We start from the raw sequence: 14,048 nt of genomic DNA, 5'->3' as shown, positions 1-14,048 counted from the left end.
GCAGATAACTCAAGCTGATCTTTAGTAAAAGATCCCCTTAAACCTCTATTACCTCAGGTACAAAGTTAAGGGGCGGTTTTATAAATGGCACTAAAATGCAGGCACCAGGATGATTTGCACTGAGCGTAAATTTTATAACGGCAGTTCTGTGTGAAACTTCCACTATAGAATGCAAGAGTAACTGTAGATGTGAGCACTTACACCATATCAAAGGCTGGTGTAAGTGCTCACCTAGCTGTTGGCAGTTAGGCTCATAAACCCCCTAGTATTCTATAACATTCACGTGTAACTGATAGCCATGCCCCTGCCCCTCCCACTGCTACGTCCCCTTAGAAGTTACACATGACAGAAATTGCACACACAGCTTCTAGAATAGTGACTAAGGTCAGTTACACGCACAACTGCCAGTTGGTGCCAATTAACGCCAATAATTGGCGTTAATTATTAAATTAAGTTGCATGCACAGCTGAACTTATTCTATAAATTAGATGCCTGACTTTGCGCGCTAAGCATAAGGTTGGGCGCCCAAGTTTATAGAATTAGGGGGTTGGTGTTGAAGTGTACCTAACCCGTCGCAGAATACGAGTGCAAAGCAGCTTTGGTGCTCCGAAGTTTAGGCGTGAGCACTTATGCCAGGTCAGTGGCTGGCGTAAGTTGCCATTCCTGTGTGCAGTGCAGTGTGTGCCCACCTTTGGTTAAGTGCTATGCAAGTGCCAATTTTATAGAATAGCATCAAGCATTTTATGGTCGTATGAGCCAATTAATAGCACCAGTCCCGCACGTGTCGTCATTCTGTAAATACTTGTGCACAACTGTCACCTAACAGAATTGCCTTTCTTGATTGTGAGCCCTTTGGGACAGGAACAGACAGTACCTAGTATACCATGAACGTGACTTGCCTTGAGCTCTTATTAAGCTAAAAATTGTACTTTTTGAGATTATGCCAGGTACTTGTGACTTCAGTTGGCCACTTATAGAAACAGATACAGTACAATCTCGATTATCCGACATAAACGGGACTGTGCCATTGTCGGAGAAGGGAAAAGTTGGATAATACGGAAAACAATGGTAACCCCATAAAAAATGTATGAAAAGCATAGGCATAGGATATCTGTATTTAAAATACGGTATTGTTTATTAATACTAACCAGCACGGTCTCAGATCAAACATGGCTTCCTTGAAGTCTGTGAAGCTGGAAAACAGGAAGAGAACCTGCGCAGTTCTTAACAGCGACATGATGATGTCACAGGGGAGAGGGGGGTCTGTCGGATATGCCGGATGGTCGAATTAGTGAAGGTCAGATAATTGAGACTGTACTGTACTGGACTAGATGAACCTATGGGTTGAGTTGGCATGATGGTTTTTACTATTCCCAGGCTTTTTTCTGAGCGAGATTGTGGAGTGATCCTAGAGGAGAATATCTTTGTTGAGGAGAACAGTATCACTGGGTGCTCTTTTGACAGTGGCAGTACTTGTTCAGTCACAAAAATGTAGACCGAAAAAAAATATGACCTCAGTGACGTTGATGCATCCTGATGGAAGCCAGAAAACGCCTACATTCACAGCCAAGTTTAGAAGGAGAGACAGGAGCTGTCTGCTTGCCAAACTCACTTATTCATCGGGCACACACTGGAAGATTATTTAAAACCTCCACTGTGCAACTTAGAGTCCGGAACAGTTGGCAGGCAGAGAGTGTGTCAGCCTATTTTCATTTTTTGGTTGAGGTAGGGAGTTCAGAGTGGTTTAATTTTGAGTCTCATTTGGGAAGTTAAAATTATGACAGTTACTCCCCTTAAATAACTTAAATGTCTTTCACTTCCAGGATCAGTTTTAGAAAGCTTTCTATTTCTTGCAGAGTTTTATAAGAAGTTTCCAGAAAGGGAGAGGGGTGAAGTCATGACCTGAAGCCAGTGCTAGACTGTCAGAGGCCCTTTTAATAAAGTGTCCACTGGTAGTTTTTTATTTATTTATTTATTTATCGCACTTGTATCCCACATTTTCCCACCTATTTGCAGGCTCAATGTGGCTTACAAAGACCTGTTATGGCATCACCATTTCAGTTCAGGAGCATAGGGTCCGTTACCACACTGGCATGACAGTTAGGGGTGTAAAGCATTATTGCTGCAGTCTGCCAGAGCTTTTAGCATCTCATCAAATAATTGTTAGACACATAACTGCCCTTATTCTATAAATTGTTCACGCAACTTTGCATACTTGCCTCTGGATTCTGTAAAGATTGCCCAAAGTTGGGCCCGATCCCAAGATGCACACACAACTTATTTAATTAACAAGCCAATTACAGTCAATAATTGGATTCTAGCAGTTATTGACGTTGATTGGCACTAATTTGGATTTGCATGCACATCTTCCTGCATGCTATTTTATAACCCAAATCCCATAGCGCACAACCCAGAAGGGGTCAGGGGTATTCTGAAAATTTGTGTGCAGTTTTAAAGAATTGTGCCATTTACGCACCTAAATGCCGTGAGTTGGGCACCCATTTACACCAAGTTTCAGCTGGCATAGATGCTAGTGCCCATATTTGGAGCCGGGAATTGGCGCTATGCACTATTCTGTAATGGGCACTCAGCCCAGAGCATCCTTTATAGAATAGTGCTGCGTGCTGATTTTTGAGCACAATTTATTTATGTATTTGTTACATTTGTATCCCACGTTTTTCCACCTATTTGCAGTCTCAATGTGGCTTACAAAGTACCGGAGAGGCGATCACAGTCTCCGTTGTGCACAAATGCAAAATGATGTTGTGGTAAGGTAGGTTCTCGTGGAACAGTCTCATTAGGGTATCATAAGGCGGAAGAGTTGTGTGATGACCATTACGTACTTTGGTTTTGATGTGTTGCAGAGTGTGAGCATTTAAGTTGGATTGGTAGGGTATGCCTTTTGAAACAAGTTAGTTTTTAGTGATTTCCGGATGTTTAGGTGGTCATACATTGTTTTTACGACTTTTGGCAGTGCGTTCCATAGTTGTGCACTTATATAGGAAAAGCTGGATGCATAGGTTGATTTGTATTTGAGTCCTTTGCAGCTTGGGTAGTGGAGATTTAGGTATGTTCGTGTTGATCCTGTTGTGTTTCTGGTAGGCAGGTCTATGAGGTCTGTCATGTATCCCGGGGCTTCGCCGTAGATAATTTTATGAACCAGGGTGCAGATTTTGAAAGCAATATGTTCTTTGATTGGGAGCCAGTGCAGTTTTTCTCGGAGGGGTTTGGCACTTTCAAATCGCGTTTTTCCACATATAAGCCTGGCTGCTGTGTTTTGAGCGGTCTGAAGTTTCTTTATGATTTACTGAATCTGACCCTAAGCTTAAAGGGGGTGATTCTATATATGGCGCCTTAAAAATTAGCGCCGTAAAACCACACGATTAGAGTGATTCTATAAAATACACCTAAAGTTAGCTGTAGTTTATAGGATACACTAATGCACCGTTCTTGTGCCTAAAATTTAGGCACACCCATTTAGGCCGCCTAAAACCAGGCCTCAATACCTGCGCCTAAGTTAGGCACAGATCAGGTATATTCCACAATTGTGTGCATAGTTTTTTGAAATGCCCATGTCTACGCCCCTTTTCCAATGTGCGCATTCGAATTTACACACACCGTTTTATAAAATACGCCTAGAAAGTTGTGCGTGTAAATTTTAATTAAAGCCAATTATTGGCGCTGATTGGCTTGTTAATCAGTTTAGTTGTGCGTGTAATTGACCGTATGGCTAAATTAGTGCATACAACTTGAGGTGCCATATATAGAATTAGGGGGAAAGTGGGGCGGCCAGCTTTATAGAATTAGGAGATTAGCAGGCACCAATTCACTTAGGAAGCAACACTGGGAAGTAAAGCCAGTACTGGGCAAACTTATAGGGTCTGTTCTCTGATTGTGACTGGACAGATTCAACTTCAGCTTTAGAAGTTTGAGAACAAGGCCAGCACTGGGCAGATTTGGATGGGCTGGAGTGGAGCTTTTCAGGGGCTTTAACGTTAACTTCGGAAATTTTAGAACAAGGACAGTGCTGGGCAAACGTCTATGGTCTATGCCCTGAAAATTTGCAAGGACAAATGAAGACCAGCTATACATATGAAGTATCATATACCATATGTAATGAGTTTATCTTGTTGGGCAGACTGGATGGAGCGTACAGGTCTTTATCTGCTTTCATCTACTTCGTTACTATGTCTGTTACTGTGTAAGTGGTAAACCCTGAAGCCTTTAGCAGTCACTTGCCTAGAACTATATCTGTGTTAATTTAGAATGCAAAGATTATCTTGTGTGAAGTAAATTCAAGAACTGACCAGTGCATTCTCCAGTTGTTCATGTACTTGTGCTCTTTGGCTGGCTATCCAGAAGTTCTTATGCCCCTTTCAACTGAACGTAACACCACTGCTTAAGGAGTTGCACTGGCTGCCGGTTAATTTGAGGATTGATTTTAAGATGGCTTGTTTGGTCCACAAAATCTTTTATGGTTCTTGTCCAATGGACCATATTTTTCTAATTTCATATTGTAATATCTGTAATCCCGGTAGCAAACCTTCAGGGGTGGTAGGCTTCCTTCAGCAGTCCACAAACAAAGTCCTTCCAGACAACACAGCTTTTAGTTCCAAACAGTTTATTTCCCCTCCTCCACAAAATCTCAGTTCAAGGGGGTTAAAGTCCCATTCAGTTTCCAAAATAAAGCAACAAGAACAAACTTCCCTTTAAATCCAAGTTCTCCCCCAGTTCAACAGCCTGGGTTTCAGTTTTAAAAGTCTTTCTGCTTGGGTGGTTGCAGAATGGCAGTACACCGCCCACAACACAGCTAATTGACTCCTGTGACCACCCACCGCCTTCAGTCCCTGCAACCCTGCGCCAAAGTACAATTACAGTCCATGTCAACTGGCTCCTCCAAACCTGGTGAGTTGGTCTCTCCAGCCTCTCCTTCCTCCAAGCACTCCATTAACTCTGCTTCTCTGCTAGGCTGTTGGTTGGAGACCTCCTCCCCCTCCCAGGTGGAAGGAATCTTGTACTGATTTCTAACCCAAGGGTATTGAGCTTTGTCATCCCTGCTCCCCCTTCTGGCCCTCGCCTGCCATAGCAGCTGCTCTTTCCAGTCCTTTTCCTCCTCCCTTCCCCGTGGGGCCCATACCGGGTTTTGGGACCTACCACCCCGATCCCTTCTCTCAGGGCCTTGTGTGGAATGTAGTCTGGCTTGCGGTAGTGTAGGCGTGGGTTTTGGGCATGCACCGATCCATTTTTTAGTGTACCTGTAAAAAAAAAAAAGGCTTTTTTCTATATTTTTGCCGAAAATGGACCTGCGGCAAAATGAAAATTGCCATGCGTCCATTTTGGGTCTGATACCTTACCACCAGCCATTGACCTAGCGGTAAAGACTCACGCGGTAACCAGGCGGTAATGACCTAGGTACGCCAAATGCCACTTGGCGCGTGTCCGTTACGTGCGCCCGAAATTAAAAAATATTTTTGAGATGTGCGTATCGGATGCATGCCAAAAATGAAATTACCGCAAGAGCCACGTGGTAGTGGGGCGGAAACTCCATTTTCGCACACGTTGGGTGCGCGTAGTCACGCAGCTTAGTGAAAGGGCCTCTGGATTCTGTAAATGGGCTAAAAAAATGAGCCAAATTTAGGCACCATTTATAAAATAGTGCTTAGTGCCAGGATATGCGCCCAATTTTGGGTGCGAGGATTTACACCAACTGAAGCCTGGTGTAAATCCTGATGCCTAAGTTAGGGATGGATCTGCCATTTTCTATAACACTGCACGCAATTTCTAGGAACGCCCCCGATCCCTTCCATAACCATGACTCATTTTCGGATCTATGCGGAATTGGCGCCCAATTATTGCCAATTAACTGCTCATTTGTCAATGAAGTTGCTCATGGAATTTTTGGAATATGCCTGATGCGTGCCAAATTTCGGCAGACAGTTTTGGGTGTCATATATCGAATTCAGGGTTAGATGCCAAAAGTGCAAAACTTTACCACAGTTTACTAAAAGGGTCCCTTAATTTCTTCCCTACCAACAATTACAGTATTTTTTGTTCCTTGATGTTTGTATTGGCAGGAGAACAGTATTGCTGAAACTCTTGCATGCTTTCTGGGATAGTGTGTGTTTAAGTGACCAAAGCTTGACCTTTCATGAGTCTAATGGAAAACATTGTTACACCTTCCAATGAAATGTACTGAACGGTAAACGGTCTTGTTTGGAATTTGGTACCGAGGTAGTGGCTAGACAATTGTTTTATGTACTGTTTTCTCATTTCACTCTTATGTATGACCTCATGGTTTAAATTACATGGCTGTATCAGACTCATTTCAAATGATTATTTGTCAAATCCTTTTTTGGTCAGCTTTGTTTTTACTGCAATACAGTAATTACCCTATCAGGAAATGGCTTGACAGTCCGGACTGCAGAGGAAAACATGCCACAGGTATGCACTGATAAGGCCTGCTACAGTTCGTTAGCTGTAGCTAAATTTTGCAGGATTTCAGATTCTAATAACCTCCTCTGGGTCTACTATAAACGCTTATCAGCTTTTTCGTAACAGGCTGGAATCTTTTTCTGGCAGAGAAAGAGAGTTGTACAGAGTTTCATCACTTCAGTTATATGCGGCGTTTGTAGAAAGCTATTAGTAGGCAAAATGTGGATGTTTTTAGTGCTTCCCAATAGGACTTGCTGGGGCCCCTACAATGTCTTATTACCACGTTTTCTATTAATTCAAACCATTACGAACATTAGCAAAGCCATTGTGCAAAACATATGTTCTCCACATGCTCATCAAAGTTTGGGTTTTAACTACAATCAGGTGCCCTCAGAGCCTTCTTGGATATCCAAGCATGCCATAGCACTGTTGTTAGGCTTCTAATTGCCACTGTGGGCTGGTTCTTGGAAGCACAGGCAGTGATGGTCGTAACTGTCGGTCCATCAAGGTAACCCCTAGGCTGTACCCATGGAATGTTGTGCGACTTGGTCATGCTTCTGCTGTATTTGTCCAATAACATTTGGAAGCCCACTTTTAACTTCTACCACCCATTCTGAGAGAGCACTCTTATCCTCTTGATGCTCTTAGTGAAGTCTTGGCCTCTAGAACTGAGCCCCAAAGATTTTACTAGTGACCTACATAATGGCGGTAACACCCCCTTTTCCCTACCTACTGTATGCAGCTGAGCGTATTGTGAGCAGCATCATACGAAAGGCTGTATGAGTGTAGGATTCTTTTCTATTTATATTGTAATTTTCCTGACATGCTGTACTTTAACTGTGATGGCACTGCCCTAGGCGATTAATCAAATAAATGCAACCTTGAACCTTGGTACAGCTGCACAGGGTGCAAAAATGGAGGGATGTACAAATTGCTCCCAGCCCACTGTCTACCTCTCAATGGCAGTGGTGGAGCTGGTGGGGTGGAGACACCAGTGGATGAGTCGCACAGGGCTCAGCTGTAGTGTGATACGGTCCTGACTGTAGTATTCCCTGTTGCAGACTGTACTGTGTTCTCATTGCTCAGTTTGTGCTGTGGCATTTCAAGACAGGGAACCTCATGGCACAATTTCTGCTGGGATCGGTCATAAATTCTACATGTACAGTCTTCTCTAAGATCCTGAATGTAGTTTGTGTATGATTTCCTTCAGTAAGGAACAAAATATAACAACAGGTAGAGAATCTCTGCAGACGAACACCACGCAGAAAGAGCAGAGGTCCCTGAAAAGAAGGTCTTTATTAGATAACCCATCTTGGGCGGGTTTCGGCATCTGGGGGTCATACAAAATTTCAATGTTGTGAGCAAACAGAAGGTATACAATAGTGTAGTTACTCTCCACATGCTAATAATTGATTTAGATATGATGAACTTCTAAAAAAAACAAAAAAAACCTCTATAGTGCAGCACCGATCTTGGTTTGGCTGCAAAAGTAGTTCTACTCTAAATTAGTATAATAACATATAATACTCAATGAAATAAAGTGACAGTGTTCAAAAAGAAATGCTAGCAAGCACTATTATATACCAGAAAAAGGAGAAACAAACATAAGTCCCTTCTTTAAATGGTCATAAATAAATAAAATACTTTTACATTGTTTCGAGCATTGGATCATTATTAGAACTGCTGTTTATTCTTACAGATGAATTCCTTAGACCTGTTAAGCCATCCATTCCATCTTATATAAGAGATACAGCAGAGATGATCAACCTTTTGGAAAAAAATATATTTTGGTGAGGATTTCATTATGGCTACAATGGATGTCGAGTCCCTGTATACACATATCCTGTAAACAGAGGCATTAGATGTTATAAGACAGACCCTTTTAAATAATAATATGCAGCAAAGAATACCAACTGAATTTCTAATGATCCTGGCCAAGTATGCATTGAGAGAAAATTATTTTTGTTTCAATAAGGTTTTTTGTAAACAAGGGAGCAGCGATGGGTTGCACTATGGCTCCTTCTACAGCAAATTTATATATGGCTGTGTTTGAAAAGAAGTTCCTATCAAATTATTGTTATGCTGACCAACTATTGATCTGGAAAAGGTATATCGATGATATTTGTTTTTATTTGGAGAGCTACTAGAGAACAATGACTAGAATTTAATGATTGGGTTAATAACCTAGACGTTAATTTGAAATTTAAACTTGAAATAAATGAGAAAGGAATTCCTTTTTTAGATGTTCTAATAAGAAATGATAAAAGGAAAATAAGCGCTAGCATCTACAGGAAGCAGACTGACATTAACAAAGTATTACCTTTTGATAGCTGTCACAGCAGAGATCTGAAGCAAAACCTACCATACAGTCGGATTTTAAGATTGAGACACCTTTGCTCAGAATTGTCAGGGCTATTTTAATAAAACCACTCATAAGTTTAGTGATCTGTTTTCTTTTCCTACTACAAGTACGTGCTTATGTGCATACTTGTTGTGTGTACATTTACACCTGCTGCCGAGCAAGTAGATAAAAGTTAATTGACCTGCGATTGTTGCAGGTTTAGCGAGGTTATTTGATAATGATGCATAGCCGCCTATGTTGTCTTTGTAAAATAGGCCAAAAATAGGTGCCTTCTTGGAGTCCCTACCTTGGCTGCCAATTATAAAATTACCCTCTTAAATACAGTTTGTTCTTTGATATTCAAAATTTAACAGTGGGTGGTGAACAGCTTTGCCTAGAATCCCAAGGCATATTGCCACATTATGGATGGTTCTTCTCAGGGCTTTTTTTGAGGGGGTACTTGGGGGTACTGAGTACCGGCACCTTTTCCATTGGCTGCTAAAATTGACCCATGGTCCCCAAGTTTTAATGAAAGAGCTCAGGCTCTATACACCAATTCTGCCTTGTCAAAGGTTCTGTGACTGATTGCAGGGGGCCTGGTCATTGTGGGGAGGGTCCCTCAGTGATTACCCCCACCCCTGAAGGGGTGGCCTAGCATTTGAGTACCGGCACCTTTTTCACTAGAAAAAGTGCACTGGCTTTTCTGGAAAACTTTCTGGACATTGTCGTTGAAGAGTACTGTATGGGAACTTCTATGGCAGGTCTACTTCTCATCATGAAATGAGAGAATCATCGCAAGATGAAAATACCTCAATATGCATTGAGATAGATTTGCCTTTCAGATGTTTTCACTGCAGAGTTTTGTATGTTGTGTGCGTGTGTGTCGGTCTATGGTTGGTAAGATTGTTGAGACAGCTGACTAGCTGATTTTTGCCCTAAATCTCTTATAAAAGATGATTGGAAATGGAAAGAAAACAAACCAGTCTTAATTAAATTAGCCCTTCGTGCCTGTTTGCAGAAGATAACCAAACAGTTTATCAGCAGCGGCTGATCTGTGGTTTAAAAAAAGGCTTCCTCTTTTCCTTGGTTTTGCACGCCAGCTGCTGTTTCAGTTGAAACCTGCATTTGTCTGCTGTGCTTTGGAAAGGTTAGCAGTGGCAGCCTTTTACCTGGGAATCGCATCCTGAAGTTTCTCATCTTTTTTTGATGTGTTGCCATGTGTTCAGCTCCTTACCAGGTTTGAGAATGCTGTGCGATAAAAGGTAATTTGGAATTAAAGTTGGCGACAGAGGAGGAAATTGCAAAGACTCCCTGGTTTCATTCATGTTGAGTGAAACCTGGTGACTTAACTCTGTTGCACTGAAGGTTTGGGATGTGTGGGTGATAGTGTTATAGGTGGACACATATAACTCACTTTAGTGGTACCTATACAGGATGGCACTAAGCATAGAAGCCAGTTCTGTGGGTGTCAGGGGGTGCTGATCACCCCCAATATTCAGCAAGCTTCTTCATAATGTCCAGGGAGGGGTAATTTGTCTTACGTTTGGTGCCCCCAATCATTTTGAAATAATGACACCTATTACACTAAAGTAACTGAACAAGATTATTTGATTGATGTCTGCTGTAGCAAGCACTTAATTGCCATATTGAATACTTTAATTCTGATCTGTTTTTTTGCTAGAAGAACAGTTGGTGCCCTTAAAAGTTTGACATCGAACAATTAATTTTTAATTTTGGAAGTGTTCTGTTAATTTCATTGTGTATGCTCTTTTTTTTTAATATCATAATGAATGTTTGTACCGTGGAATATTTGCATGTTATATGCAAGTAGAACCACTATCCTACCCAGTAGAAAGGGTTTTTGTTGTTTGAAACCGAAAGTGAAATGTCATCCAATGGAAGGTTTGTTTTCTCTTTCTAGCTGTTAGCAGTGTTTAGTACAATTCCCTGACATTACACAGCAGAAGTCAGAGGCTGGAATGATGCTCGACCGGATGTTGATTGAGCTGTGAGGATGTGTCTTTTATTCTTCTGGTGTCTGTGCCCACAGGATTCTCCCACCAATAAATATATAAAAAATGATCCTCAAGAATAAATCTCCAGAGGACACAGCTAAACACCCACTGAGTCAGGCCAGATAGTGGTTTTGGCATGGTGTGAGAGGAATTGGAGGTCTGCAGATTCTGTAGAGTTGATTTCAGAGGATATAAGTCTTTTAGCTAACTGCATGCAGTCCAGTTGCATGCCTTCTCCATAATCCCCATTGGTATTTTAGCCAACCTTATTAACACTGTATATTAACCCAACAAATAGTTATTGTCCTCCAAGTGAAGAGGTAACATAGTAGTGTAGAAATGTTGGTAGATAAAGATCTGCATGGTCCATCCAGTCCACCCAACAGTCACATTGAACCAACAATCCAATAGTATTATTAGCAACATTTTACTCTCCAAGTTCCACTCTAAGATGTCTTCTCCTCCCCTACTGAGATATACAGCACCTGCACTCATAGCATATGATATGAATGTGGTATAAAGTACGCATATGTGATCCTGATCCATCCTTGCCACTTTCAGGGCTCAGACCGTGAAAGTTTGCCTGTTACTGTTCCTACTTCCCAACTAGGATCCTATCCGCTGAATTACCTCTGGTAGGTAACGATATTTTGTTAGTGGCTATGATTCCTAAGGGAAATTAGTGGGCTAGAAATGCTGGGAATAGAATAGAACGTTAAATAGAAGTGTTTTGATTGTAATCACTTTCTTGGCAGTCTCTCATTAACTAATTTACGCATTTTTATTTGGTTCTTTTGTTGACTCGATTGTCCACTGGAGTTGTATGGCTAAGCAGTGTGGATGAGCTCAGAAGTTTGAAAGTGTGAGGTAAAACATATTCGAATCCGTCTGGCTAATGATGAAGAAATTAGTTGGCGAGATCCTTCGGACTGCACAGAGGAACTAAATATAGTAGTGGCTGCTCAAAAATATGACATTTTGGAAGCTGGATGTAGGTTGAGGGTGTATGCTACGTGCTTATATTGAATTTTCAAACACACATGGGTGGTTTTTTATTCATAACTTCAGACATTTCTAATCTTTTGTATCCACATAAGTATTAGAGTGAATTTTCAAAGAGAAACTACACAGGGTAGATTTTCTTTGAAAAATTGCCGCTGTTGCATAGGTACCAGTGTCCCCACATATCTTTTTCACTAGGCTGCTTAGTGAAAATTGCCCCCTCCTCCTAATCATATTTGGTGTTAATGACCGCAGAACCCAGGGTTGTGGTAAACTTCTTGAAAGTCTTTTTCTCAAAGTAAATATATAACAAAAAGCACAGGATAGTTGGTATTTGATATAGGCAATAGTAAATATAGCCGTTGTAGAGTCTGTGAGTCAAGGTCAGATTTAAATTTTGAGTACCCATAGCTAGCAAGGGAGTTCTTCCCAAAAATCATCAAAGGGGGTATTCCAATCAATGGTGATCTTCCCTGCCCATATCTTGGCCACTCCTGTTACCCCTTAACTCTACCACTGTAATGTTGAACAGCGCTACCTCTGGTACCAACTTTGTTTCCAGTCATAAATTTCAGGATGGGGCCTGGGAACCCTTGTGCGCTGACGGGCCCTGCATTGGCCTTGCTCTCACATGGGTTTCTATGGTGATAAAAACCTGAGTGGGAAGAAAGACCTGTCAGTGCACTACAGTTCAAAGGCCCTGTGCCAGCTTTCATGGCTACCATTTATTGCTACTACTACTAATCACTTCTAAACCACTACCAGGCATACACAGTGCAGTACACAAACACATATAAAAGAGACCTTCTCTGTTCCATAGAGCATACAGTCCCGTCCAATCAAGTCACATATACGTGACAAACAAGAGATTGTAGTAGAATATGAGATGTGAACAAGATGTAAAAGTAAACAAAAAGATTGTAGTCTGGATTTGAAGATGGGTACAGAAAGACCATGATGCGCTGACTCAAATGCTCAGGCAAAGGGCACAGCAAAGTTGAGCAGAGTTGGGAGTTAGCAGTGGAGTAGAAAGACTTAAATAAGAGTGACTTGCCAGATGAATGGAGTTCACAAAGAAAGATGTACAGAGATAAATAATGAGGAGCTGCAGAGTGAATGCATTTGTAGGTGAGTAATAGATGTTTTGGGCTGCAAAAAACCAAGGAAATGGTACAGTTTAGGGGGCGACAAACTTTTGTGCACGATAGAGGAGTGGGACTTGAGTGTGATTGTATGTGATGATCTTAAAGTGGCCAAACACAGGTAGAAAAGGTGATGGCAAAAGCTAGAAGAATGCTTGGGTTCATAGATAGAGTAATGGCTAGTAGGAAAAAGGAGGTGATGATGGCCCTCTATAAGACTCTGGTAAGACCTCATTTAGAATATTGTGTACAGTTCTGGAGATCGCACATTCAAAAGGATATAAACAGGATGGAGTCGGTCCAGAGGGTGGCTGCTAAAATGGTCAGTGGCCTTCATCATAAAGTGTATGGGAACCAGGGCTTTTTTGGGGGGTACTGAGTAGCAGTACGTTTTCAATTGTCAGCTAAAATTGACCCATGGTCCCCAAGTTTTAATGAAAGAGCTTAGGCTCTACACTCCAATTCTGCCTTGTCATAGATTCTGTGACTGGTTGCAGGGGGCCTGGCTATTGTGGGGTGGGTCCCTCAGTGATCACCCCACCCCTGAAGGGTGGCCTGGCATTTGAGTACCAGTACCTTTTTCGCTAGAAAAAACGCACTGATTGGAGCAGACTTAAAGATCTCAATATGCTTTGGAAGAAAGTCGGGAGAGGGGAGATATGATAAAGTCGTTTAAATGCCTATGTAGCATAAATGCACAGGAGGCAAGTCTTTCAGGAAGCTGTGAAGGAAGCTCTGAAATGAGGGGGCATAGAATGAAGGTGAAAGGGGACAGACTAAGAAGTCACCTGGGGAAATACTTCTTCACGGAAATAGTGATGAATTCGTGGAGTGGCCTCCTAGTGGACGTGGTGGAGACCAAAACTGTATCTGAATTCAAGAAAGCTGGGGGCAAGTACATAGGATCTCTAAGGGAATGATAGGGAGAGTAGATGGCATGTATGGGCAGACAGGATAGGCTGTATGGTCTTTATCTGTCTTCATTTTTCTCTGTTTCTGTGAATTCTGTGTAAAAACAGATGGGGAGCCAAAGCAATGATCTGAACAGGGAGATTACATGCTGGTTGGAGACTGAGTTACTGTGAGGTGGTGCCGCTCAACAGGACAACTGCATCA

The 14,048-nt window shown here is 41.8% G+C and overlaps 1 protein-coding gene across 1 annotated transcript in view; it reads left to right on the top strand.

The window, feature by feature from the left end:
• The window catches only part of LOC115479673 (nuclear receptor corepressor 2-like), a 667,653-nt gene that overhangs the window by 143,167 nt on the left and 510,438 nt on the right, over positions 1-14,048 (top strand). The window lies entirely within an intron of this gene.

This window comes from Microcaecilia unicolor, chromosome 11 (assembly GCF_901765095.1).
Source record: "Microcaecilia unicolor chromosome 11, aMicUni1.1, whole genome shotgun sequence".
In the NCBI taxonomy this organism is placed as follows: domain Eukaryota; kingdom Metazoa; phylum Chordata; class Amphibia; order Gymnophiona; family Siphonopidae; genus Microcaecilia; species Microcaecilia unicolor.
The sequence above is the reverse complement of the archived record's forward strand: the minus strand, read 5'-3'. Positions and strand labels throughout refer to the sequence as shown.